Source organism: Engystomops pustulosus, chromosome 7 (genome assembly GCF_040894005.1).
Source record: "Engystomops pustulosus chromosome 7, aEngPut4.maternal, whole genome shotgun sequence".
Lineage (NCBI taxonomy): Eukaryota > Metazoa > Chordata > Amphibia > Anura > Leptodactylidae > Engystomops > Engystomops pustulosus.
In genome coordinates, this window is record NC_092417.1 from 135,541,520 (window position 1) to 135,567,701 (window position 26,182).

The 26,182-nt window shown below is 40.3% G+C and overlaps 19 non-coding genes across 19 annotated transcripts; all 19 read left to right on the forward strand.

Annotated features, from left to right (window-relative positions):
- The first annotated feature begins 100 nt into the window (after window positions 1-100).
- TRNAV-UAC (transfer RNA valine (anticodon UAC)) lies at window positions 101-173 on the forward strand. The gene has a single exon. It is a non-coding gene; the product is annotated as a tRNA-Val (tRNA).
- A 1,038-nt stretch (window positions 174-1,211) lies between these two features.
- TRNAV-UAC (transfer RNA valine (anticodon UAC)) lies at window positions 1,212-1,284 on the forward strand. The gene has a single exon. It is a non-coding gene; the product is annotated as a tRNA-Val (tRNA).
- A 291-nt stretch (window positions 1,285-1,575) lies between these two features.
- TRNAV-UAC (transfer RNA valine (anticodon UAC)) lies at window positions 1,576-1,648 on the forward strand. Its single transcript has one exon. It is a non-coding gene; the product is annotated as a tRNA-Val (tRNA).
- A 1,038-nt stretch (window positions 1,649-2,686) lies between these two features.
- Window positions 2,687-2,759, forward strand: TRNAV-UAC (transfer RNA valine (anticodon UAC)). Its single transcript has one exon. It is a non-coding gene; the product is annotated as a tRNA-Val (tRNA).
- Window positions 2,760-3,433: 674 nt separating this feature from the next.
- On the forward strand, window positions 3,434-3,506 carry TRNAV-UAC (transfer RNA valine (anticodon UAC)). The gene has a single exon. It is a non-coding gene; the product is annotated as a tRNA-Val (tRNA).
- Window positions 3,507-4,504: 998 nt separating this feature from the next.
- Window positions 4,505-4,577, forward strand: TRNAV-UAC (transfer RNA valine (anticodon UAC)). The gene has a single exon. It is a non-coding gene; the product is annotated as a tRNA-Val (tRNA).
- Window positions 4,578-5,615: 1,038 nt separating this feature from the next.
- On the forward strand, window positions 5,616-5,688 carry TRNAV-UAC (transfer RNA valine (anticodon UAC)). Its single transcript has one exon. It is a non-coding gene; the product is annotated as a tRNA-Val (tRNA).
- Window positions 5,689-5,979: 291 nt separating this feature from the next.
- Window positions 5,980-6,052, forward strand: TRNAV-UAC (transfer RNA valine (anticodon UAC)). Its single transcript has one exon. It is a non-coding gene; the product is annotated as a tRNA-Val (tRNA).
- Window positions 6,053-16,929: 10,877 nt separating this feature from the next.
- On the forward strand, window positions 16,930-17,002 carry TRNAV-UAC (transfer RNA valine (anticodon UAC)). Its single transcript has one exon. It is a non-coding gene; the product is annotated as a tRNA-Val (tRNA).
- A 291-nt stretch (window positions 17,003-17,293) lies between these two features.
- Window positions 17,294-17,366, forward strand: TRNAV-UAC (transfer RNA valine (anticodon UAC)). Its single transcript has one exon. It is a non-coding gene; the product is annotated as a tRNA-Val (tRNA).
- Window positions 17,367-18,040: 674 nt separating this feature from the next.
- On the forward strand, window positions 18,041-18,113 carry TRNAV-UAC (transfer RNA valine (anticodon UAC)). The gene has a single exon. It is a non-coding gene; the product is annotated as a tRNA-Val (tRNA).
- A 291-nt stretch (window positions 18,114-18,404) lies between these two features.
- On the forward strand, window positions 18,405-18,477 carry TRNAV-UAC (transfer RNA valine (anticodon UAC)). The gene has a single exon. It is a non-coding gene; the product is annotated as a tRNA-Val (tRNA).
- A 1,042-nt stretch (window positions 18,478-19,519) lies between these two features.
- On the forward strand, window positions 19,520-19,592 carry TRNAV-UAC (transfer RNA valine (anticodon UAC)). Its single transcript has one exon. It is a non-coding gene; the product is annotated as a tRNA-Val (tRNA).
- Window positions 19,593-20,266: 674 nt separating this feature from the next.
- Window positions 20,267-20,339, forward strand: TRNAV-UAC (transfer RNA valine (anticodon UAC)). The gene has a single exon. It is a non-coding gene; the product is annotated as a tRNA-Val (tRNA).
- A 1,038-nt stretch (window positions 20,340-21,377) lies between these two features.
- Window positions 21,378-21,450, forward strand: TRNAI-UAU (transfer RNA isoleucine (anticodon UAU)). The gene has a single exon. It is a non-coding gene; the product is annotated as a tRNA-Ile (tRNA).
- Window positions 21,451-22,488: 1,038 nt separating this feature from the next.
- TRNAV-UAC (transfer RNA valine (anticodon UAC)) lies at window positions 22,489-22,561 on the forward strand. The gene has a single exon. It is a non-coding gene; the product is annotated as a tRNA-Val (tRNA).
- A 291-nt stretch (window positions 22,562-22,852) lies between these two features.
- TRNAV-UAC (transfer RNA valine (anticodon UAC)) lies at window positions 22,853-22,925 on the forward strand. Its single transcript has one exon. It is a non-coding gene; the product is annotated as a tRNA-Val (tRNA).
- A 1,038-nt stretch (window positions 22,926-23,963) lies between these two features.
- On the forward strand, window positions 23,964-24,036 carry TRNAV-UAC (transfer RNA valine (anticodon UAC)). The gene has a single exon. It is a non-coding gene; the product is annotated as a tRNA-Val (tRNA).
- Window positions 24,037-25,074: 1,038 nt separating this feature from the next.
- Window positions 25,075-25,147, forward strand: TRNAV-UAC (transfer RNA valine (anticodon UAC)). Its single transcript has one exon. It is a non-coding gene; the product is annotated as a tRNA-Val (tRNA).
- The last annotated feature ends 1,035 nt before the right edge of the window (window positions 25,148-26,182 follow it).

The following is a 26,182-nucleotide window of genomic DNA, read 5'->3' on the forward strand; positions in this document are numbered from 1 at the left end:
GAACATGCGTCTGTTGAAGAAAATTACAATGTATGATTTTGGAATGATCAGGAGACACCCATGTACTGCAACGGTCAATGAAAAACATATGGACAAGTTGGGTTTCATAGTGTAGTGGTCATCACATCTGCTTTACACGCAGAAGGTCCTGGGTTCAATCCCCAGTGAAACCAAGGGCTTAATCTTTAACCATTGGTTATTTTTGAAAAACAATTATATGTAAGCATACTCAAATACCATGGCCACCCATTTAAACGAAAGACAATTGAAATGACATATTACAATCTGTAATTCATATGGTAGCAGTCAATTTGTCTGATTTACAGTTAGATTGTCCTACTTTTTATCACTTATGAGCACATCTTTTTGAACAGGTTTCTTTAGAAGAAAATTATATTGTGTTTTGAAAGATCAGTGGACAACCGTTTTCTGCAGCTGTCATCCAAACCAACAGACCTATGGTGGGTTTCATAGTGTAGTGGTCATCACGTCTGCTTTACACACAGAAGGTCCTGGGTTCAATCCCCAGTGAAACCATAGTTTAATTTTTAACTTTTGGTTATCCTTATGAAATATTTTATGTAAGAATTCTCATGTTCAGTAGACACCCATTTAAAGCAAAGACAAATGAAATCACATATTTCAATCTAGAATTCATATGGTGGTGGTCATTTAGTCTGATTTACAAGTGAAATGTTCAAGTTTTCATCCCCACTAAAAACCATGGTCATATCCTTCTGAACAGGATTCTCTAGAAGAAAGTTGCATTGTCTTTTCGGAAGATCATAAAACACCTGTGTACAACAACGGTCAATTAAAACACTGCTTAAGTGTTGTGTTTCAAAGTGTAGTGGTCATCACACCTGCTTTTCATTCAGTATGTCCTGAGATCTATCCTAAGTCAAATGAAAGCCAGAGTCATTAACCCTTGGTTATCCTCAATAAATTTTCTTTCGAAGCATTCTAATGTTCTGTAGATACCCATTTGAAGGAAAAAGAAATGAAATGACACATTTCAAACAATAATTTATTTGGAAGTGGTCATTACATCTGCTTTGCAAGTGGAAGCTCTTCACTTTGATCCCCACCAAAACTATGGGATTATCCTTTTGAACATGCGTTTGTTGAAGAAAATTACAATGTATGATTTTGGAATGATCAGGAGACACCCATGTACTGCAACGGTCAATGAAAAACATAGGGACAAGTTGGGTTTCATAGTGTAGTGGTCATCACATCTGCTTTACACGCAGAAGGTCCTGGGTTCAATCCCCAGTGAAACCAAGGGCTTAAGCTTTAACCATTGGTTATTTTTAAAAAACAATTGTATGTAAGCATACTCAAATTCCATGGCCACCCATTTAAACGAAAGACAATTGAAATGACATATTACAATCTATAATTCATATGGTAGTAGTCAATTTGTCTGATTTACAGTTAGATTGTCCTACTTTTTATCACTTATGAGCACATCTTTTTGAACAGGTTTCTTTAGAAGAAAATTATATTGTGTTTTGAAAGATCAGTGGACAACCGTTTTCTGCAGCTGTCATCCAATCCAACTGATCTGTGGTGGGTTTCATAGTGTAGTGGTCATCACGTCTGCTTTACACGCAGAAGGTCCTGGGTTCAATCCCCAGTGAAACCATAGTTTAATTTTTAACTTTTGGTTATCCTTATGAAATATTTTATGTAAGAATTCTCATGTTCAGTAGACACCCATTTAAAGCAAAGACAAATGAAATCACATATTTCAATCTAGAATTCATATGGTGGTGGTCATTTAGTCTGATTTACAAGTGAAATGTTCAAGTTTTCATCCCCACTAAAAACCATGGTCATATCCTTCTGAACAGGATTCTCTAGAAGAAAGTTGCATTGTCTTTTCGGAAGATCATAAAACACCTGTGTACAACAACGGTCAATTAAAACACTGCTTAAGTGTTGTGTTTCAAAGTGTAGTGGTCATCACACCTGCTTTTCATTCAGTATGTCCTGAGATCTATCCTAAGTCAAATGAAAGCCAGAGTCATTAACCCTTGGTTATCCTCAATAAATTTTCTTTCAAAGCATTCTAATGTTCTGTAGATACCCATTTGAAGGAAAAAGAAATGAAATGACACATTTCAAACAATAATTTATTTGGAAGTGGTCATTACATCTGCTTTGCAAGTGGAAGCTCTTCACTTTGATCCCCACCAAAACTATGGGATTATCCTTTTGAACATGCGTCTGTTGAAGAAAATTACAATGTATGATTTTGGAATGATCAGGAGACACCCATGTACTGCAACGGTCAATGAAAAACAAAGGGACAAGTTGGGTTTCATAGTGTAGTGGTCATCACATCTGCTTTACACGCAGAAGGTCCTGGGTTCATTCCCCAGTGAAACCAAGGGCTTAATCTTTAACCATTGGTTATTTTTGAAAAACAATTATATGTAAGCATACTCAAATTCCATGGCCACCCATTTAAACGAAAGACAATTGAAATGACATATTACAATCTGTAATTCATATGGTAGCAGTCAATTTGTCTGATTTACAGTTAGATTGTCCTACTTTTTATCACTTATGAGCACATCTTTTTGAACAGGTTTCTTTAGAAGAAAATTATATTGTGTTTTGAAAGATCAGTGGACAACCGTTTTCTGCAGCTGTCATCCAATCCAACTGATCTGTGGTGGGTTTCATAGTGTAGTGGTCATCACGTCTGCTTTACACGCAGAAGGTCCTGGGTTCAATCCCCAGTGAAACCATAGTTTAATTTTTAACTTTTGGTTATCCTTATGAAATATTTTATGTAAGAATTCTCATGTTCAGTAGACACCCATTTAAAGCAAAGACAAATGAAATCACATATTTCAATCTAGAATTCATATGGTGGTGGTCATTTAGTCTGATTTACAAGTGAAATGTTCAAGTTTTCATCCCCACTAAAAACCATGGTCATATCCTTCTGAACAGGATTCTCTAGAAGAAAGTTGCATTGTCTTTTCGGAAGATCATAAAACACCTGTGTACAACAACGGTCAATTAAAACACTGCTTAAGTGTTGTGTTTCAAAGTGTAGTGGTCATCACACCTGCTTTTCATTCAGTATGTCCTGAGATCTATCCTAAGTCAAATGAAAGCCAGAGTCATTAACCCTTGGTTATCCTCAATAAATTTTCTTTCGAAGCATTCTAATGTTCTGTAGATACCCATTTGAAGGAAAAAGAAATGAAATGACACATTTCAAACAATAATTTATTTGGAAGTGGTCATTACATCTGCTTTGCAAGTGGAAGCTCTTCACTTTGATCCCCACCAAAACTATGGGATTATCCTTTTGAACATGCGTCTGTTGAAGAAAATTACAATGTATGATTTTGGAATGATCAGGAGACACCCATGTACTGCAACGGTCAATGAAAAACATAGGGACAAGTTGGGTTTCATAGTGTAGTGGTCATCACATCTGCTTTACACGCAGAAGGTCCTGGGTTCAATCCCCAGTGAAACCAAGGGCTTAATCTTTAACCATTGGTTATTTTTGAAAAACAATTATATGTAAGCATACTCAAATTCCATGGCCACCCATTTAAACGAAAGACAATTGAAATGACATATTACAATCTGTAATTCATATGGTAGCAGTCAATTTGTCTGATTTACAGTTAGTTTGTCCTACTTTTTATCACTTATGAGCACTTCTTTTTGAACAGGTTTCTTTAGAAGAAAATTATATTGTGTTTTGAAAGATCAGTGGACAACCATTTTCTGCAGCTGTCATCCAAACCAACTGACCTGTGGTGGGTTTCATAGTGTAGTGGTCATCACGTCTGCTTTACACACAGAAGGTCCTGGGTTCAATCCCCAGTGAAACCATAGTTTAATTTTTAACTTTTGGTTATCCTTATGAAATATTTTATGTAAGAATTCTCATGTTCAGTAGACACCCTTTTAAAGCAAAGACAAATGAAATCACATATTTCAATCTAGAATTCATATGGTGGTGGTCATTTAGTCTGATATACAAGTGAAATGTTCAAGTTTTCATCCCCACTAAAAACCATGGTCATATCCTTCTGAACAGGATTCTCTAGAAGAAAGTTGCATTGTCTTTTCGGAAGATCATAAAACACCTGTGTACAACAACGGTCAATTAAAACACTGCTTAAGTGTTGTGTTTCAAAGTGTAGTGGTCATCACACCTGCTTTTCATTCAGTATGTCCTGAGATCTATCCTAAGTCAAATGAAAGCCAGAGTCATTAACCCTTGGTTATCCTCAATAAATTTTCTTTCGAAGCATTCTAATGTTCTGTAGATACCCATTTGAAGGAAAAAGAAATGAAATGACACATTTCAAACAATAATTTATTTGGAAGTGGTCATTACATCTGCTATGGGATTATCCTTTTGAACATGCGTCTGTTGAAGAAAATTACAATGTATGATTTTGGAATGATCAGGAGACACCCATGTACTGCAACGGTCAATGAAAAACATAGGGACAAGTTGGGTTTCATAGTGTAGTGGTCATCACATCTGCTTTACACGCAGAAGGTCCTGGGTTCAATCCCCAGTGAAACCAAGGGCTTAATCTTTAACCATTGGTTATTTTTGAAAAACAATTATATGTAAGCATACTCAAATTCCATGGCCACCCATTTAAACGAAAGACAATTGAAATGACATATTACAATCTGTAATTCATATGGTAGCAGTCAATTTGTCTGATTTACAGTTAGATTGTCCTACTTTTTATCACTTATGAGCACATCTTTTTGAACAGGTTTCTTTAGAAGAAAATTATATTGTGTTTTGAAAGATCAGTGGACAACCATTTTCTGCAGCTGTCATCCAAACCAACTGACCTGTGGTGGGTTTCATAGTGTAGTGGTCATCACTTCTGCTTTACACATAGCAGGTCCTGGGTTCAATCCCCAGTGAAACCATAGTTTAATTTTTAACTTTTGGTTATCCTTATGAAATATTTTATGTAAGAATTCTCATGTTCAGTAGACACCCATTTAAAGCAAAGACAAATGAAATCACATATTTCAATCTAGAATTCATATGGTGGTGGTCATTTAGTCTGATATACAAGTGAAATGTTCAAGTTTTCATCCCCACTAAAAACCATGGTCATATCCTTCTGAACAGGATTCTCTAGAAGAAAGTTGCATTGTCTTTTCGGAAGATCATAAAACACCTGTGTACAACAACGGTCAATTAAAACACTGCTTAAGTGTTGTGTTTCAAAGTGTAGTGGTCATCACACCTGCTTTTCATTCAGTATGTCCTGAGATCTATCCTAAGTCAAATGAAAGCCAGAGTCATTAACCCTTGGTTATCCTCAATAAATTTTCTTTCGAAGCATTCTAATGTTCTGTAGATACCCATTTGAAGGAAAAAGAAATGAAATGACACATTTCAAACAATAATTTATTTGGAAGTGGTCATTACATCTGCTTTGCAAGTGGAAGCTCTTCACTTTGATCCCCACCAAAACTATGGGATTATCCTTTTGAACATGCGTTTGTTGAAGAAAATTACAATGTATGATTTTGGAATGATCAGGAGACACCCATGTACTGCAACGGTCAATGAAAAACATAGGGACAAGTTGGGTTTCATAGTGTAGTGGTCATCACATCTGCTTTACATGCAGAAGGTCCTGGGTTCAATCCCCAGTGAAACCAAGGGCTTAAGCTTTAACCATTGGTTATTTTTAAAAAACAATTGTATGTAAGCATACTCAAATTCCATGGCCACCCATTTAAACGAAAGACAATTGAAATGACATATTACAATCTATAATTCATATGGTAGTAGTCAATTTGTCTGATTTACAGTTAGATTGTCCTACTTTTTATCACTTATGAGCACATCTTTTTGAACAGGTTTCTTTAGAAGAAAATTATATTGTGTTTTGAAAGATCAGTGGACAACCGTTTTCTGCAGCTGTCATCCAATCCAACTGATCTGTGGTGGGTTTCATAGTGTAGTGGTCATCACGTCTGCTTTACACGCAGAAGGTCCTGGGTTCAATCCCCAGTGAAACCATAGTTTAATTTTTAACTTTTGGTTATCCTTATGAAATATTTTATGTAAGAATTCTCATGTTCAGTAGACACCCATTTAAAGCAAAGACAAATGAAATCACATATTTCAATCTAGAATTCATTTGGTGGTGGTCATTTAGTCTGATTTACAAGTGAAATGTTCAAGTTTTCATCCCCACTAAAAACCATGGTCATATCCTTCTGAACAGGATTCTCTAGAAGAAAGTTGCATTGTCTTTTCGGAAGATCATAAAACACCTGTGTACAACAACGGTCAATTAAAACACTGCTTAAGTGTTGTGTTTCAAAGTGTAGTGGTCATCACACCTGCTTTTCATTCAGTATGTCCTGAGTAGAGATGAGCGAGCACTAAAATGCTCGGGTACTCGTTATTCGAGACGAACTTTTCCCGATGCTCGAGTGCTCGTCTCGAATAACGAACCCCATTGAAGTCAATGGGAGACTCGAGCATTTTTCAAGGGGACCAAGGCTCTGCACAGGGAAGCTTGGCCAAACACCTGGGAACCTCAGAAAAGGATGGAAACACCACGGAAATGGACAGGAAACAGCAGGGGCAGCATGCATGGATGCCTGTGAGGCTGCATAATCGCACCATTATGCCAAAATTATGGGCAACAGCATGGCCATGACAGAGTGACAGAATGAAGCTAGATAGCATCTAAAACATCCAATAATTGACCCTGACACTATAGGGGACGGCATGCAGAGGCAGCAGCGGCAGGCTAGAGAGTGTCATGGCGACATACCCTAAATGGACTCAGGCTTCAAACCAATGGGTGGCAGAGAGGAACCAAAGGAGGTGAGCAAGAAGCGCTCAAATAATATCGGTACATGATAAAAGTTTGCCAGTATATTTTGTGGATTACACAGCAGGGTGGCGACAAAGTTAACATGGAAGCCATGAAAACAACCCAAAATTCTGCCTGACACAGCTCGTTTGATAAGGGGACCATGTATGGAGGCAGTGAACTAGTAGTAGATTAAAGGTGCTGCAGTTAAAACTATGTTAGTTGGATCTTGGCATGGAGCTGGCGCTCCGCTGCCAGGCGAGCTTTCGCCAATCCAAGCCCCTGTCTCTAGGCTACTCCCCAAAGAGCACTTCTAAGAACCTTTTGTATAAGATCAAGTGTAGTAGCGTTCTTATAAGTTTAGGATATGGCGGGTGAGGGGAATGTAAACAGATTCGCAAGAAGCGCTGAAATAATATCGGTAAATGATAAAAGTTTGCCAGTATTTTTTGTGGATTACACAGCAGGGTGGCGACAAAGTTAACAAGTTTGTTGTGGAAGCCATGAAAACAACCCAAAATTCTGCCTGACACAGCTCGTTTGATAAGGGGACCATGTATGCTTACAGTTCATGCCAGTAGCTGCACTGGCTGCCAGTCTCCTTTCGAATAGTTTAAAATAATAACCCTCATCCATAAAGCTCTGTATAATGCTGCACCCCCCTACCTCTCCTCTCTTATCTCAGTCTATCGCCCAACCCGTGCTCTTAGATCCGCCAGTGATCTTAGATTAACCTCTACCCTAGTGCGGACCTCCCACTCGCGTCTCCAAGACTTCTCTAGAGCTGCACCAATTCTATGGAATGCTCTGCCCTGGACTATCAGACTAATACCTAACCTCCAAAGTTTCAAACGTGCTCTTAAAACCCATTTCTTTAGGCAAGCCTATAACACTCATTAACTGCATGAAGTTTTAACTCTTCTACTAACCCGTCCTGTGTCGTCCTCCCATCTGTTATCCAGCAACCAACAGGCACCAGACTTCTCTACAGTCCCATTCACCCTGGACCTGGTATATAAGATGACGGCTGAGTGGTTCAAGCGACAGCAATTCCATTTATTATATTTTGTTCTATTCCCTAAGAAGAATGGCTTGACCATTAAATATTCTTTTACCTCGTGTTACCCCATCATCTTCATAAACCGTAAGCTCTGGCGAGCAGGGACCTCACTCCTGTTGTTCCATACAAATGTTGTGCTCTGTTACATTACATTTGTATTTGTTTCCTATGATTTGTAAAGCGCTACGGAATATGATGGCGCTATATAAATAAAGATTATTATTATTATTATGGAGGCAGTGAACTAGTAGTAGATTAAAGTTGCTGCAGTTAAAACTATGTTAGTTGGATCTTGGCATGGAGCTGGCGCTCCGCAGCCAGGTGAGCTTTCGCCAATCCAAGCCCCTGTCTCTAGGCTACTCCCCAAACAGCACTTCTAAGAACCTTTTGTATAAGATCAAGTGTAGTAGCGTTCTTATAAGTTTGGGATATGGCGGGTGAGGGGAATGTAAACAGATGCGCAAGAAGCGCTGAAATAATATTGGTAAATGATAAAAGTTTATTAGTATATTTTGTGGATAACACAGCTGGGTGGCGACAAAGTTAACAACTTTGATGTGGAATCCATGAAAACAACCCAAATTTCTGCCTGACACACCTCGTTTGATAAAGGGACGATGTATGGAGGCAGCTATATGGACGACTTTTGGAGGTAGCAATGGAGACAACGTGTGGAGGCTGCTATGGAGACAATTTAATTTGGATAGTGCCTGTATGTGGCAGTCCCAAAAATTTTTCAAACCAGAGGAGCAGGTAGGTGGCCCTCCAGAAAAATAGAATAGATTGAGTGCCTGTATGTGGCAGTCCCAAAAAGTTTTCAAACCAGAGGAGCAGGTAGGTGGCCCTCCAGAAAAATAGAATAGATTGAGTGCCTGTATGTGGCAGTCGCAAAAAGTTTTCAAACCAGAGGAGCAGGTAGGTGGCCCTCCAGAAAAATTGAATCGATTGAGTGCCTGCATGTGGCAGTCCCAAAAAGTTTTCAAACCAGAGGAGCAGGTAGGTGGCCCTCCAGAAAAATGGAATCGATTGAGTGCCTGTATGTGGCAGTCGCAAAAAGTTTTCAAACCAGAGGAGCAGGTAGGTGGCCCTCCAGAAAAATTGAATCGATTGAGTGCCTGTATGTGGCAGTCGCAAAAAGTTTTCAAACCAGAGGAGCAGGTAGGTGGCCCTCCAGAAAAATGGAATCGATTGAGTGCCTGTATGTGGCAGTCCCAAAAAGTTTTCAAACCAGAGGAGCAGGTAGGTGGCCCTCCAGAAAAATTGAATAGATTGAGTGCCTGTATGTGGCAGTCCCAAAAAGTTTTCAAACCAGAGGAGCAGGTAGGTGGCCCTCCAGAAAAATTGAATAGATTGAGTGCCTGTATGTGGCACTCCCAAAAATTGTTTAAAACAGAGGACCGGGTCGGTGGCCCTCCAGAAAAATTAAATGCATAAAGTACTATAGCTAGAGCCAGTGGGCCCTGTCAAAAAATAGCCAGTTTCCTCTGCTTTACTGTACAAAGAGGAGGAGAAGGAGGAAAATGAGGAGGAGGAGGAGTGGATCAATTATTTAGGTTGAGCTTCCTTCACCTGGTGGAGATTGGAAATTATGAGAAATCCAGGCTTTATTCATCTTAATAAGCGTCAGCCTGTCAGCGCTGTCAGTCGACAGGCGTGTACGCTTATCGGTGATGATGCCACCAGCTGCACTGAAAACCCGCTCGGACAAGACGCTAGCGGCAGGGCAGGCAAGAACCTCCAAGGCGTACAGCGCCAGTTCGTGCCACATGTCCAGCTTTGAAACCCAGTAGTTGTAGGGAGCTGTGTGATCATTTAGGACGATGGTATGGTCAGCTACGTACTCCCTCACCATCTTTCTGTAAAGATCAGCCCTACTCTGCCGAGACTGGGGACAGGTGACAGTGTCTTGCTGGGGTGACATAAAGCTGGCAAAAGCCTTGTAAAGCGTACCCTTGCCAGTGCTGGACAAGCTGCCTGCTCGCCTACTCTCCCTCGCTACTTGTCCCGCAGAACTACGCACTCTGCCGCTAGCGCTGTCAGAAGGGAAATACTGTTTCAGCGTGTGCACCAGGGCCTGCTGGTATTCATGCATTCTCACACTCCTTTCCTCTGCAGGGATGAGAGTGGAAAGATTTTGCTTGTACCGTGGGTCCAGGAGAGTGAACACCCAGTAATCGGTGCTGGAATAAATTCTTTGAACGCGAGGGTCACGGGATAGGCAGCCTAGCATGAAATCTGCCATATGCGCCAGAGTACCAACGCGTAAGAATTCACTCCCCTCACTGGCCTGACTGTCCATTTCCTCCTCCTCCAACTCCTCCAACTCCTCTTCTTCTGCCCATACACGCTGAACAGTGAAGGACTCAACAATGGTCCCCTCTTGTGTCTCGCCAACATTCTCCTCCTCTTCCTCCTCATCCTCCTCCACCTCCACCTCCTCCGATATGCGCTGAGAAACAGACCTAAGGGTGCTTTGGCTATCAACAAGGGAATCTTCTTCCCCCGTCTCTTGTGACGAGCGCAAAGCTTCCGACTTCATGCTGATCAGAGAGTTTTTCAACAGGCCAAGCAGCGGGATGGTGAGGCTGATGATGGCGGCATCGCCACTGACCATCTGTGTTGACTCCTCAAAGTTACTCAGCACCTGACAGATATCAGACATCCACGTCCACTCCACATTGTAGACTTGAGGAAGCTGACTGACCTGACTACCAGTTCTGGTGGAAGTTGACATCTGGCAGTCTACAATGGCTCGGCGCTGCTGGTAAACTCTGGATAACATGGTCAGTGTTGAATTCCACCTCGTGGGCACGTCGCACAACAGTCGGTGAGCGGGCAGTTGGAGGCGGCGCTGCGCTGCCCTGAGAGTGGCAGCATCTGTGCTGGACTTCCTGAAATGCGCACAGATGCGGCGCACCTTCGTGAGCAAATCTGACAGATTGGGGTATGTCTTGAGGAAACGCTGAACTATCAGATTTAACACATGGGCCAGGCATGGCACATGTGTCAGTCTGCCGAGTTGCAGAGCCGCCACCAGGTTACGGCCGTTGTCACACACAACCATGCCTGGCTTCAGGTTCAGCGGTGCCAGCCACAGATCAGTCTGCGCCGTGATGCCCTGTAATAGCTCTTGGGCGGTGTGCCTTTTATCGCCTAGGCTCAGCAGTTTGAGCACCGCCTGCTGTCGCTTAGCAACGGCACTGCTGCTGTGCCTAGAGCTACCGACTGATGGCGCCGTGCCCACGGATGGTAGTTCGGAGGAGGAGGCGGAGGAGGGGTGGGAGGAGGAGGAGGCATAGTAGGCCTGAAACACCTGGACCGAGGTAGGCCCCGCAATCCTCGGCGTCGGCAGTATATGACCAGCCCCAGGGTCAGACTCGGTCCCAGCCTCCACCAAGTTAACCCAATGTGCCGTCAGCGATATATAGTGGCCCTGCCCGGCAGCACTCGTCCACGTGTCCGTGGTCAGGTGGACCTTGTCAGAAACGGCGTTGGTCAGGGCACGGGTGATGTTGTCTGACACGTGCTGGTGCAGGGCTGGGACGGCACATCGGGAAAAGTAGTGGCGGCTGGGGACCGAATACCGAGGGGCGGCCGCCGCCATGAGGTTGCGAAAGGCCTCGGACTCTACTAGCCTATAGGGCAGCATCTCCAGGCTAAGCAATCTGGAGATGTGCACATTAAGGGCTTGGGCGTGCGGGTGGGTTGCACTATATTTGCGTTTCCGCTCCAGCGTCTGGGGTATGGAGAGCTGAACGCTGGTGGATGCTGTGGAGGATCGTGGAGGCGACGATGGGGTTTTTGTGGCAGGGTCCTGGGCAGGGGGCTGACTATCAGCTGACACAGGGGAAGGAGCAGTGGTGTGCACGGCCGGAGGTGAACGGGCTTGTTGCCACTGAGTGGGGTGTTTAGCATTCATATGCCTGCGCATACTGGTGGTAGTTAAGCTAGTAGTGGTGGAACCCCTGCTGAGCCTGGTTTGGCAAATGTTGCACACCACAGTCCGTCGGTCATCCGGTGTTTCCTTAAAGAACCTCCAGACTTCTGAAGATCTAGCCCTCGCCGCAAGAGCCCTCGCCACGGGAGCTTCACTAGTTGACACATTTGGCGCTGATGCACCAGCTCTGGCCCTGCCTCTCCGTCTGGCCCCACCACTGCCTCTTCCAACCTGTTCTGGTCGAGGACTCTCCTCCGTCTCAGAAGCACTGTGTTCACCCGGCCTCTCAACCCAGCTTGGGTCTGTCACCTCATCGTCCTCCGATCCCTCAGTCTGCTCCCCCCTCGGACTTCCTGCCCTGACAACAACTTCCCCACTGTCTGACAACCGTGTCTCCTCATCGTCGGACACCTCTTTACACACTTCCACTACGTCAAGAAGGTCATCATCACCCACAGACTGTGACTGGTGGAAAACCTGGGCATCGGAAAATTGCTCAGCAGCAACCGGACAAGTGGTTTGTGACTGTGGGAAGGGTCCAGAAAACAGTTCCTCAGAGTATGCCGGTTAAAATGCCAAATTTTCCTGGGAGGGGGCAGACTGGGGGGGAGGAGGCTGAGGTGCAGGAGCTGGAGGAGTGGCGATTTCGGTGACATGGGTGGACTGCGTGGAAGACTGACTGGTGGACAAATTGCTCGAAGCATTGTCAGCAATCCACGACATCACCTGTTCGCACTGTTCTGGCCTCAACAGTGCTCTACCACGAGTCCCAGTAACTTCAGACATGAACCTAGGGAGTGTTTTTGAGTTTTTAAAACCAAACAATGCTATCCTATTGCTATGGCTATTTTCTAGCCAAGTATGAAAGCACACTACTATGCCAGATGAGATGACACTGAGTTATTAAACAAAATAAACGTAAAATAAAAAAGGACAAATGGCAGACTGTGCCTAATTGAAATCCAACCCCTACTAAATTTTCCCACTTCGGTCTTTGCAATGGATATGTGCGTCACTAAGCGCAAAACACATTGGTCGCAAGTCTCACTACAAATTGCTCACAATTGGCTAGTAGATGCACTGCAGCAAGTACAGCCACCAGCAGATCAACCAGAAATCAAATATATAACGCTACTGTAGGCGTAAGCCGTTTGGATTCTCCTTTGGCTATTTTCTAGCCAAGTATGAAAGCACACTACTATGCCAGATGAGATGACGCTGAGTTATTAAACAAAATAAACGTAAAATAAAAAAGGACAAATGGCAGACTGTGCCTAATTGAAATCCAACCCCTACTAAATTTTCCCACTTCGGTCTTTGCAATGGATATGTGCGTCACTAAGCGCAAAACACAGCGGTCGCAAGTCTCACTACAAATTGCTCACAATTGGCTAGTAGATGCACTGCAGCAAGTACAGCCACCAGCAGATCAACCAGAAATCAAATATATAACGCTACTGTAGGCGTAAGCCGTTTGGATTCTCCTATGGCTATTTTCTAGCCAAGTATGAAAGCACACTACTATGCCAGATAAGATGACGCTGAGTTATTAAACAAAATAAACGTAAAATAAAAAAGGACAAATGGCAGACTGTGCCTAATTGAAATCCAACCGCTACTAAATTTTCCCACTTCGGTCTTTGCAATGGATATGTGCGTCACTAAGCGCAAAACACAGCGGTCGCAAGTCTCACTACAAATTGCTCACAATTGGCTAGTAGATGCACTGCAGCAAGTACAGCCACCAGCAGATCAACCAGAAATCAAATATATAACGCTACTGTAGGCGTAAGCCGTTTGGATTCTCCTATGGCTATTTTCTAGCCAAGTATGAAAGCACACTACTATGCCAGATGAGATGACGCTGAGTTATTAAACAAAAGAAACGTAAAATAAAAAAGGACAAATGGCAGACTGTGCCTAATTGAAATCCAACCCCTACTAAATTTTCCCACTTCGGTCTTTGCAATGGATATGTGCGTCACTAAGCGCAAAACACAGCGGTCGCAAGTCTCACTACAAATTGCTCACAATTGGCTAGTAGATGCACTGCAGCAAGTACAGCCACCAGCAGATCAACCAGAAATCAAATATATAACGCTACTGTAGGCGTAAGCCGTTTGGATTCTCCTATGGCTATTTTCTAGCCAAGTATGAAAGCACACTACTATGCCAGATGAGATGACGCTGAGTTATTAAACAAAATAAACGTAAAATAAAAAAGGACAAATGGCAGACTGTGCCTAATTGAAATCCAACCCCTACTAAATTTTCCCACTTCGGTCTTTGCAATGGATATGTGCGTCACTAAGCGCAAAACACAGCGGTCGCAAGTCTCACTACAAATTGCTCACAATTGGCTAGTAGATGCACTGCAGCAAGTACAGCCACCAGCAGATCAACCAGAAATCAAATATATAACGCTACTGTAGGCGTAAGCCGTTTGGATTCTCCTATGGCTATTTTCTAGCCAAGTATGAAAGCACACTACTATGCCAGATGAGATGACGCTGAGTTATTAAACAAAATAAACGTAAAATAAAAAAGGACAAATGGCAGACTGTGCCTAATTGAAATCCAACCCCTACTAAATTTTCCCACTTCGGTCTTTGCAATGGATATGTGCGTCACTAAGCGCAAAACACAGCGGTCGCAAGTCTCACTACAAATTGCTCACAATTGGCTAGTAGATGCACTGCAGCAAGTACAGCCACCAGCAGATCAACCAGAAATCAAATATATAACGCTACTGTAGGCGTAAGCCGTTTGGATTCTCCTATGGCTATTTTCTAGCCAAGTATGAAAGCACACTACTATGCCAGATGAGATGACGCTGAGTTATTAAACAAAATAAACGTAAAATAAAAAAGGACAAATGGCAGACTGTGCCTAATTGAAATCCAACCCCTACTAAATTTTCCCACTTCGGTCTTTGCAATGGATATGTGCGTCACTAAGCGCAAAACACAGCGGTCGCAAGTCTCACTACAAATTGCTCACAATTGGCTAGTAGATGCACTGCAGCAAGTACAGCCACCAGCAGATCAACCAGAAATCAAATATATAACGCTACTGTAGGCGTAAGCCGTTTGGATTCTCCTATGGCTATTTTCTAGCCAAGTATGAAAGCACACTACTATGCCAGATGAGATGACGCTGAGTTATTAAACAAAATAAACGTAAAATAAAAAAGGACAAATGGCAGACTGTGCCTAATTGAAATCCAACCCCTACTAAATTTTCCCACTTCGGTCTTTGCAATGGATATGTGCGTCACTAAGCGCAAAACACAGCGGTCGCAAGTCTCACTACAAATTGCTCACAATTGGCTAGTAGATGCACTGCAGCAAGTACAGCCACCAGCAGATCAACCAGAAATCAAATATATAACGCTACTGTAGGCGTAAGCCGTTTGGATTCTCCTATGGCTATTTTCTAGCCAAGTATGAAAGCACACTACTATGCCAGATGAGATGACGCTGAGTTATTAAACAAAATAAACGTAAAATAAAAAAGGACAAATGGCAGACTGTGCCTAATTGAAATCCAACCCCTACTAAATTTTCCCACTTCGGTCTTTGCAATGGATATGTGCGTCACTAAGCGCAAAACACAGCGGTCGCAAGTCTCACTACAAATTGCTCACAATTGGCTAGTACATGCACTGCAGCAAGTACAGCCACCAGCAGATCAACCAGAAATCAAATATATAACGCTACTGTAGGCGTAAGCCGTTTGGATTCTCCTATGGCTATTTTCTAGCCAAGTATGAAAGCACACTACTATGCCAGATGAGATGACGCTGAGTTATTAAACAAAATAAACGTAAAATAAAAAAGGACAAATGGCAGACTGTGCCTAATTGAAATCCAACCCCTACTAAATTTTCCCACTTCGGTCTTTGCAATGGATATGTGCGTCACTAAGCGCAAAACACAGCGGTCGCAAGTCTCACTACAAATTGCTCACAATTGGCTAGTAGATGCACTGCAGCAAGTACAGCCACCAGCAGATCAACCAGAAATCAAATATATAACGCTACTGTAGGCGTAAGCCGTTTGGATTCTCCTATGGCTATTTTCTAGCCAAGTATGAAAGCACACTACTATGCCAGATGAGATGACGCTGAGTTATTAAACAAAATAAACGTAAAATAAAAAAGGACAAATGGCAGACTGTGCCTAATTGAAATCCAACCCCTACTAAATTTTCCCACTTTGGTGTTTGAGGTGGATATGTGTGCCACTAAGAGCTAAACACAACGGTAGCAAGTCCCCCTGCTAATTCCTCAAAAAATGGTACTAGATGCAAATAAAAAAAAAAAAAGTAGAACGTTATTGTAGCCCTAAGAAGGGCTGTTGGGTTCTTGGAGAATCACTCCTGCCTAACAGTAAGCTAATAGAACACCGTAACGCTTTCCCTGACCAGCAGCAGCTCTCTCCCTAGCGGCATCCAGACACAGAATGATCCGAGCAGCGCGGGCAGCGGCTAGTCTATCCCAGGGTCACCTGATCTGGCCAGCCAACCACTGCTATCGACGTGTAAGGGTACCACGTCATGCTGGGTGGAGTGTAGAGTCTCCTGGCTTGTGATTGGCTCTGTTTCTGGCCGCCAAAAAGCAAAACGGCGGGAGCTGCCATTTTCTCGAGCGGGCGAATTATTCGTCCGAGCAACTAGCAGTTTCGAGTACGCTAATGCTCGAACGAGCATCAAGCTCGGACGAGCATGTTCGCTCATCTCTAGTCCTGAGATCTATCCTAAGTCAAATGAAAGCCAGAGTCATTAACCCTTGGTTATCCTCAATAAATTTTCTTTCGAAGCATTCTAATGTTCTGTAGATACCCATTTGAAGGAAAAAGAAATGAAATGACACATTTCAAACAATAATTTATTTGGAAGTGGTCATTACATCTGCTTTGCAAGTGGAAGCTCTTCACTTTGATCCCCACCAAAACTATGGGATTATCCTTTTGAACATGCGTTTGTTGAAGAAAATTACAATGTATGATTTTGGAATGATCAGGAGACACCCATGTACTGCAACGGTCAATGAAAAACATAGGGACAAGTTGGGTTTCATAGTGTAGTGGTCATCACATCTGCTTTACACGCAGAAGGTCCTGGGTTCAATCCCCAGTGAAACCAAGGGCTTAAGCTTTAACCATTGGTTATTTTTAAAAAACAATTGTATGTAAGCATACTCAAATTCCATGGCCACCCATTTAAACGAAAGACAATTGAAATGACATATTACAATCTATAATTCATATGGTAGTAGTCAATTTGTCTGATTTACAGTTAGATTGTCCTACTTTTTATCACTTATGAGCACATCTTTTTGAACAGGTTTCTTTAGAAGAAAATTATATTGTGTTTTGAAAGATCAGTGGACAACCGTTTTCTGCAGCTGTCATCCAATCCAACTGATCTGTGGTGGGTTTCATAGTGTAGTGGTCATCACGTCTGCTTTACACGCAGAAGGTCCTGGGTTCAATCCCCAGTGAAACCATAGTTTAATTTTTAACTTTTGGTTATCCTTATGAAATATTTTATGTAAGAATTCTCATGTTCAGTAGACACCCATTTAAAGCAAAGACAAATGAAATCACATATTTCAATCTAGAATTCATATGGTGGTGGTCATTTAGTCTGATTTACAAGTGAAATGTTCAAGTTTTCATCCCCACTAAAAACCATGGTCATATCCTTCTGAACAGGATTCTCTAGAAGAAAGTTGCATTGTCTTTTCGGAAGATCATAAAACACCTGTGTACAACAACGGTCAATTAAAACACTGCTTAAGTGTTGTGTTTCAAAGTGTAGTGGTCATCACACCTGCTTTTCATTCAGTATGTCCTGAGATCTATCCTAAGTCAAATGAAAGCCAGAGTCATTAACCCTTGGTTATCCTCAATAAATTTTCTTTCAAAGCATTCTAATGTTCTGTAGATACCCATTTGAAGGAAAAAGAAATGAAATGACACATTTCAAACAATAATTTATTTGGAAGTGGTCATTACATCTGCTTTGCAAGTGGAAGCTCTTCACTTTGATCCCCACCAAAACTATGGGATTATCCTTTTGAACATGCGTCTGTTGAAGAAAATTACAATGTATGATTTTGGAATGATCAGGAGACACCCATGTACTGCAAAGGTCAATGAAAAACATAGGGACAAGTTGGGTTTCATAGTGTAGTGGTCATCACGTCTGCTTTACACGCAGAAGGTCCTGGGTTCAATCCCCAGTGAAACCAAGGGCTTAAGCTTTAACCATTGGTTATTTTTGAAAAACAATTATATGTAAGCATACTCAAATTCCATGGCCACCCATTTAAACGAAAGACAATTGAAATGACATATTACAATCTGTAATTCATATGGTAGCAGTCAATTTGTCTGATTTACAGTTAGATTGTCCTACTTTTTATCACTTATGAGCACATCTTTTTGAACAGGTTTCTTTAGAAGAAAATTATATTGTGTTTTGAAAGATCAGTGGACAACCGTTTTCTGCAGCTGTCATCCAATCCGACTGATCTGTGGTGGGTTTCATAGTGTAGTGGTCATCACGTCTGCTTTACACGCAGAAGGTCCTGGGTTCAATCCCCAGTGAAACCATAGTTTAATTTTTAACTTTTGGTTATCCTTATGAAATATTTTATGTAAGAATTCTCATGTTCAGTAGACACCCATTTAAAGCAAAGACAAATGAAATCACATATTTCAATATAGAATTCATATGGTGGTGGTCATTCAGTCTGATTTACAAGTGAAATGTTCAAGTTTTCATCCCCACTAAAAACCATGGTCATATCCTTCTGAACAGGATTCTCTAGAAGAAAGTTGCATTGTCTTTTCGGAAGATCATAAAACACCTGTGTACAACAACGGTCAATTAAAACACTGCTTAAGTGTTGTGTTTCAAAGTGTAGTGGTTATTACACCTGCTTTTCATTCAGTATGTCCTGAGATCTATCCTAAGTCAAATGAAAGCCAGAGTCATTAACCCTTGGTTATCCTCAATAAATTTTCTTTCGAAGCATTCTAATGTTCTGTAGATACCCATTTGAAGGAAGGAAAAAGAAATGAAATGACACATTTCAAACAATAATTTATTTGGAAGTGGTCATTACATCTGCTTTGCAAGTGGAAGCTCTTCACTTTGATCCCCACCAAAACTATGGGATTATCCTTTTGAACATGCGTTTGTTGAAGAAAATTACAATGTATGATTTTGGAATGATCAGGAGACACCCATGTACTGCAACGGTCAATGAAAAACAGAGGGACAAGTTGGGTTTCATAGTGTAGTGGTCATCACATCTGCTTTACACGCAGAAGGTCCTGGGTTCAATCTCTAGTGAAACCAAGGGCTTAAGCGTTAACCATTGGTCATTTTTAAAAAACAATTGTATGTAAGCATACTCAAATTCCATGGCCACCCATTTAAACGAAAGACAATTGAAATGACATATTACAATCTATAATTCATATGGTAGTGGTCAATTTGTCTGATTTACAGTTAGATTGTCCTACTTTTTATCACTTATGAGCACATCTTTTTGAACAGGTTTCTTTAGAAGAAAATTATATTGTGTTTTGAAAGATCAGTGGACAACCGTTTTCTGCAGCTGTCATCCAAACCAACTGACCTGTGGTGGGTTTCATAGTGTAGTGGTCATCACGTCTGCTTTACACGCAGAAGGTCCTGGGTTCAATCCCCAGTGAAACCATAGTTTAATTTTTAACTTTTGGTTATCCTTATGAAATATTTTATGTAAGAATTCTCATGTTCAGTAGACACCCATTTAAAGCAAAGACAAATGAAATCACATATTTCAATCTAGAATTCATATGGTGGTGGTCATTTAGTCTGATTTACAAGTGAAATGTTCAAGTTTTCATTCCCACTAAAAACCATGGTCATATCCTTCTGAACAGGATTCTCTAGAAGAAAGTTGCATTGTCTTTTCGGAAGATCATAAAACACCTGTGTACAACAACGGTCAATTAAAACACTGCTTAAGTGTTGTGTTTCAAAGTGTAGTGGTCATCACACCTGCTTTTCATTCAGTATGTCCTGAGATCTATCCTAAGTCAAATGAAAGCCAGAGTCATTAACCCTTGGTTATCCTCAATAAATTTTCTTTCGAAGCATTCTAATGTTCTGTAGATACCCATTTGAAGGAAAAAGAAATGAAATGACACATTTCAAACAATAATTTATTTGGAAGTGGTCATTACATCTGCTTTGCAAGTGGAAGCTCTTCACTTTGATCCCCACCAAAACTATGGGATTATCCTTTTGAACATGCGTCTGTTGAAGAAAATTACAATGTATGATTTTGGAATGATCAGGAGACACCCATGTACTGCAACGGTCAATGAAAAACATAGGGACATGTTGGGTTTCATAGTGTAGTGGTCATCACATCTGCTTTACATGCAGAAGGTCCTGGGTTCAATCCCCAGTGAAACCAAGGGCTTAATCTTTAACCATTGGTTATTTTTGAAAAACAATTATATGTAAGCATACTCAAATTCCATGGCCACCCATTTAAACGAAAGACAATTGAAATGACATATTACAATCTGTAATTCATATGGTAGCAGTCAATTTGTCTGATTTACAGTTAGATTGTCCTACTTTTTATCACTTATGAGCACATCTTTTTGAACAGGTTTCTTTAGAAGAAAATTATATTGTGTTTTGAAAGATCAGTGGACAACCGTTTTCTGCAGCTGTCATCCAAACCAACTGACCTGTGGTGGGTTTCATAGTGTAGTGGTCATCACGTCTGCTTTACACGCGGAAGGTCTTGGGTTCAATCCCCAGTGAAACCATAGTTTAATTTTTAACTTTTGGTTATCCTTATGAAATATTTTATGTAAGAATTCTCATGTTCAGTAGACACCCATTTAAAGCAAAGACAAATGAAATCACATATTTCAATCTAGAATTCATATGGTGGTGGTCATTTAGTCTGATTTACAAGTGAAATGTTCAAGTTTTCATCCCCACTAAAAACCATGGTCATATCCTTCTGAACAGGATTCTCTAGAAGAAAGTTGCATTGTCTTTTCGGAAGATCATAAAACACCTGTGTACAACAACGGTCAATTAAAACACTGCTTAAGTGTTGTGTTTCAAAGTGTAGTGGTCATCACACCTGCTTTTCATTCAGTATGTCCTGAGATCTATCCTAAGTCAAATGAAAGCCAGAGTCATTAACCCTTGGTTATCCTCAATAAATTTTCTTTCGAAGCATTCTAATGTTCTGTAGATACCCATTTGAAGGAAAAAGAAATGAAATGACACATTTCAAACAATAATTTATTTGGAAGTGGTCATTACATCTGCTTTGCAAGTGGAAGCTCTTCACTTTGATCCCCACCAAAACTATGGGATTATCCTTTTGAACATGCGTTTGTTGAAGAAAATTACAATGTATGATTTTGGAATGATCAGGAGACACCCATGTACTGCAACGGTCAATGAAAAACATAGGGACAAGTTGGGTTTCATAGTGTAGTGGTCATCACATCTGCTTTATACGCAGAAGGTCCTGGGTTCAATCCCCAGTGAAACCAAGGGCTTAAGCTTTAACCATTGGTTATTTTTAAAAAACAATTGTATGTAAGCATACTCAAATTCCATGGCCACCCATTTAAATGAAAGACAATTGAAATGACATATTACAATCTATAATTCATATGGTAGTAGTCAATTTGTCTGATTTACAGTTAGATTGTCCTACTTTTTATCACTTATGAGCACATCTTTTTGAACAGGTTTCTTTAGAAGAAAATTATATTGTGTTTTGAAAGATCAGTGGACAACCGTTTTCTGCAGCTGTCATCCAAACCAACTGATCTGTGGTGGGTTTCATAGTGTAGTGGTCATCACGTCTGCTTTACACACAGAAGGTCCTGGGTTCAATCCCCAGTGAAACCATAGTTTAATTTTTAACTTTTGGTTATCCTTATGAAATATTTTATGTAAGAATTCTCATGTTCAGTAGACACCCATTTAAAGCAAAGACAAATGAAATCACATATTTCAATCTAGAATTCATATGGTGGTGGTCATTTAGTCTGATTTACAAGTGAAATGTTCAAGTTTTCATCCCCACTAAAAACCATGGTCATATCCTTCTGAACAGGATTCTCTAGAAGAAAGTTGCATTGTCTTTTCGGAAGATCATAAAACACCTGTGTACAACAACGGTCAATTAAAACACTGCTTAAGTGTTGTGTTTCAAAGTGTAGTGGTCATCACACCTGCTTTTCATTCAGTATGTCCTGAGATCTATCCTAAGTCAAATGAAAGACAGAGTCATTAACCCTTGGTTATCCTCAATAAATTTTCTTTCGAAGCATTCTAATGTTCTGTAGATACCCATTTGAAGGAAAAAGAAATGAAATGACACATTTCAAACAATAATTTATTTGGAAGTGGTCATTACATCTGCTTTGCAAGTGGAAGCTCTTCACTTTGATCCCCACCAAAACTATGGGATTATCCTTTTGAACATGCGTTTGTTGAAGAAAATTACAATGTATGATTTTGGAATGATCAGGAGACACCCATGTACTGCAACGGTCAATGAAAAACATAGGGACAAGTTGGGTTTCATAGTGTAGTGGTCATCACATCTGCTTTACACGCAGAAGGTCCTGGGTTCAATCCCCAGTGAAACCAAGGGCTTAAGCTTTAACCATTGGTTATTTTTAAAAAACAATTGTATGTAAGCATACTCAAATTCCATGGCCACCCATTTAAACGAAAGACAATTGAAATGACATATTACAATCTGTAATTCATATGGTAGCAGTCAATTTGTCTGATTTACAGTTAGATTGTCCTACTTTTTATCACTTATGAGCACATCTTTTTGAACAGGTTTCTTTAGAAGAAAATTATATTGTGTTTTGAAAGATCAGTGGACAACCGTTTTCTGCAGCTGTCATCCAAACCAACTGACCTGTGGTGGGTTTCATAGTGTAGTGGTCATCACGTCTGCTTTACACGCAGAAGGTCCTGGGTTCAATCCCCAGTGAAACCATAGTTTAATTTTTAACTTTTGGTTATCCTTATGAAATATTTTATGAAAGAATTCTCATGTTCAGTAGACACCCATTTAAAGCAAAGACAAATGAAATCACATATTTCAATCTAGAATTCATATGGTGGTGGTCATTTAGTCTGATTTACAAGTGAAATGTTCAAGTTTTCATCCCCACTAAAAACCATGGTCATATCCTTCTGAACAGGATTCTCTAGAAGAAAGTTGCATTGTCTTTTCGGAAGATCATAAAACACCTGTGTACAACAACGGTCAATTAAAACACTGCTTAAGTGTTGTGTTTCAAAGTGTAGTGGTCATCACACCTGCTTTTCATTCAGTATGTCCTGAGATCTATCCTAAGTCAAATGAAAGCCAGAGTCATTAACCCTTGGTTATCCTCAATAAATTTTCTTTCAAAGCATTCTAATGTTCTGTAGATACCCATTTGAAGGAAAAAGAAATGAAATGACACATTTCAAACAATAATTTATTTGGAAGTGGTCATTACATCTGCTTTGCAAGTGGAAGCTCTTCACTTTGATCCCCACCAAAACTATGGGATTATCCTTTTGAACATGCGTTTGTTGAAGAAAATTACAATGTATGATTTTGGAATGATCAGGAGACACCCATGTACTGCAACGGTCAATGAAAAACCTAGGGACAAGTTGGGGTTCATAGTGTAGTGGTCATCACATCTGCTTTACACGCAGAAGGTCCTGGGTTCAATCCCCAGTGAAACCAAGGGCTTAAGCTTTAACCATTGGTTATTTTTAAAAAACAATTGTATGTAAGCATACTCAAATTCCATGGCCACCCATTTAAACGAAAGACAATTGAAATGACATATTACAATCTATAATTCATATGGTAGTAGTCAATTTGTCTGATTTACAGTTAGATTGTCCTACTTTTTATCACTTATGAGCACATCTTTTTGAACAGGTTTCTTTAGAAGAAAATTATATTGTGTTTTGAAAGATCAGTGGACAACCGTTTTCTGCAGCTGTCATCCAATCCAACTGATCTGTGGTGGGTTTCATAGTGTAGTGGTCATCACGTCTGCTTTACACGCAGAAGGTCCTGGGTTCAATCCCCAGTGAAACCATAGTTTAATTTTTAACTTTTGGTTATCCTTATGAAATATTTTATGTAAGAATTCTCATGTTCAGTAGACACCCATTTAAAGCAAAGACAAATGAAATCACATATTTCAATCTAGAATTCATATGGTGGTGGTCATTTAGTCTGATTTACAAGTGAAATGTTCAAGTTTTCATCCCCACTAAAAACCATGGTCATATCCTTCTGAACAGGATTCTCTAGAAGAAAGTTGCATTGTCTTTTCGGAAGATCATAAAACACCTGTGTACAACAACGGTCAATTAAAACACTGCTTAAGTGTTGTGTTTCAAAGTGTAGTGGTCATCACACCTGCTTTTCATTCAGTATGTCCTGAGATCTATCCTAAGTCAAATGAAAGCCAGAGTCATTAACCCTTGGTTATCCTCAATAAATTTTCTTTCAAAGCATTCTAATGTTCTGTAGATACCCATTTGAAGGAAAAAGAAATGAAATGACACATTTCAAACAATAATTTATTTGGAAGTGGTCATTACATCTGCTTTGCAAGTGGAAGCTCTTCACTTTGATCCCCACCAAAACTATGGGATTATCCTTTTGAACATGCGTTTGTTGAAGAAAATTACAATGTATGATTTTGGAATGATCAGGAGACACCCATGTACTGCAACGGTCAATGAAAAACCTAGGGACAAGTTGGGGTTCATAGTGTAGTGGTCATCACATCTGCTTTACACGCAGAAGGTCCTGGGTTCAATCCCCAGTGAAACCAAGGGCTTAAGCTTTAACCATTGGTTATTTTTAAAAAACAATTGTATGTAAGCATACTCAAATTCCATGGCCACCCATTTAAACGAAAGACAATTGAAATGACATATTACAATCTATAATTCATATGGTAGTAGTCAATTTGTCTGATTTACAGTTAGATTGTCCTACTTTTTATCACTTATGAGCACATCTTTTTAAACAGGTTTCTTTAGAAGAAAATTATATTGTGTTTTGAAAGATCAGTGGACAACCGTTTTCTGCAGCTGTCATCCAATCCAACTAATCTGTGGTGGGTTTCATAGTGTAGTGGTCATCACGTCTGCTTTACACGCAGAAGGTCCTGGGTTCAATCCCCAGTGAAACCATAGTTTAATTTTTAACTTTTGGTTATCCTTATGAAATATTTTATGTAAGAATTCTCATGTTCAGTAGACACCCATTTAAAGCAAAGACAAATGAAATCACATATTTCAATATAGAATTCATATGGTGGTGGTCATTTAGTCTGATTTACAAGTGAAATGTTCAAGTTTTCATCCCCACTAAAAACCATGGTCATATCCTTCTGAACAGGATTCTCTAGAAGAAAGTTGCATTGTCTTTTCGGAAGATCATAAAACACCTGTGTACAACAACGGTCAATTAAAACACTGCTTAAGTGTTGTGTTTCAAAGTGTAGTGGTCATCACACCTGCTTTTCATTCAGTATGTCCTGAGATCTATCCTAAGTCAAATGAAAGCCAGAGTCATTAACCCTTGGTTATCCTCAATAAATTTTCTTTCAAAGCATTCTAATGTTCTGTAGATACCCATTTGAAGGAAAAAGAAATGAAATGACACATTTCAAACAATAATTTATTTGGAAGTGGTCATTACATCTGCTTTGCAAGTGGAAGCTCTTCACTTTGATCCCCACCAAAACTATGGGATTATCCTTTTGAACATGCGTTTGTTGAAGAAAATTACAATGTATGATTTTGGAATGATCAGGAGACACCCATGTACTGCAACGGTCAATGAAAAACCTAGGGACAAGTTGGGGTTCATAGTGTAGTGGTCATCACATCTGCTTTACACGCAGAAGGTCCTGGGTTCAATCCCCAGTGAAACCAAGGGCTTAAGCTTTAACCATTGGTTATTTTTAAAAAACAATTGTATGTAAGCATACTCAAATTCCATGGCCACCCATTTAAACGAAAGACAATTGAAATGACATATTACAATCTATAATTCATATGGTAGTAGTCAATTTGTCTGATTTACAGTTAGATTGTCCTACTTTTTATCACTTATGAGCACATCTTTTTGAACAGGTTTCTTTAGAAGAAAATTATATTGTGTTTTGAAAGATCAGTGGACAACCGTTTTCTGCAGCTGTCATCCAATCCAACTGATCTGTG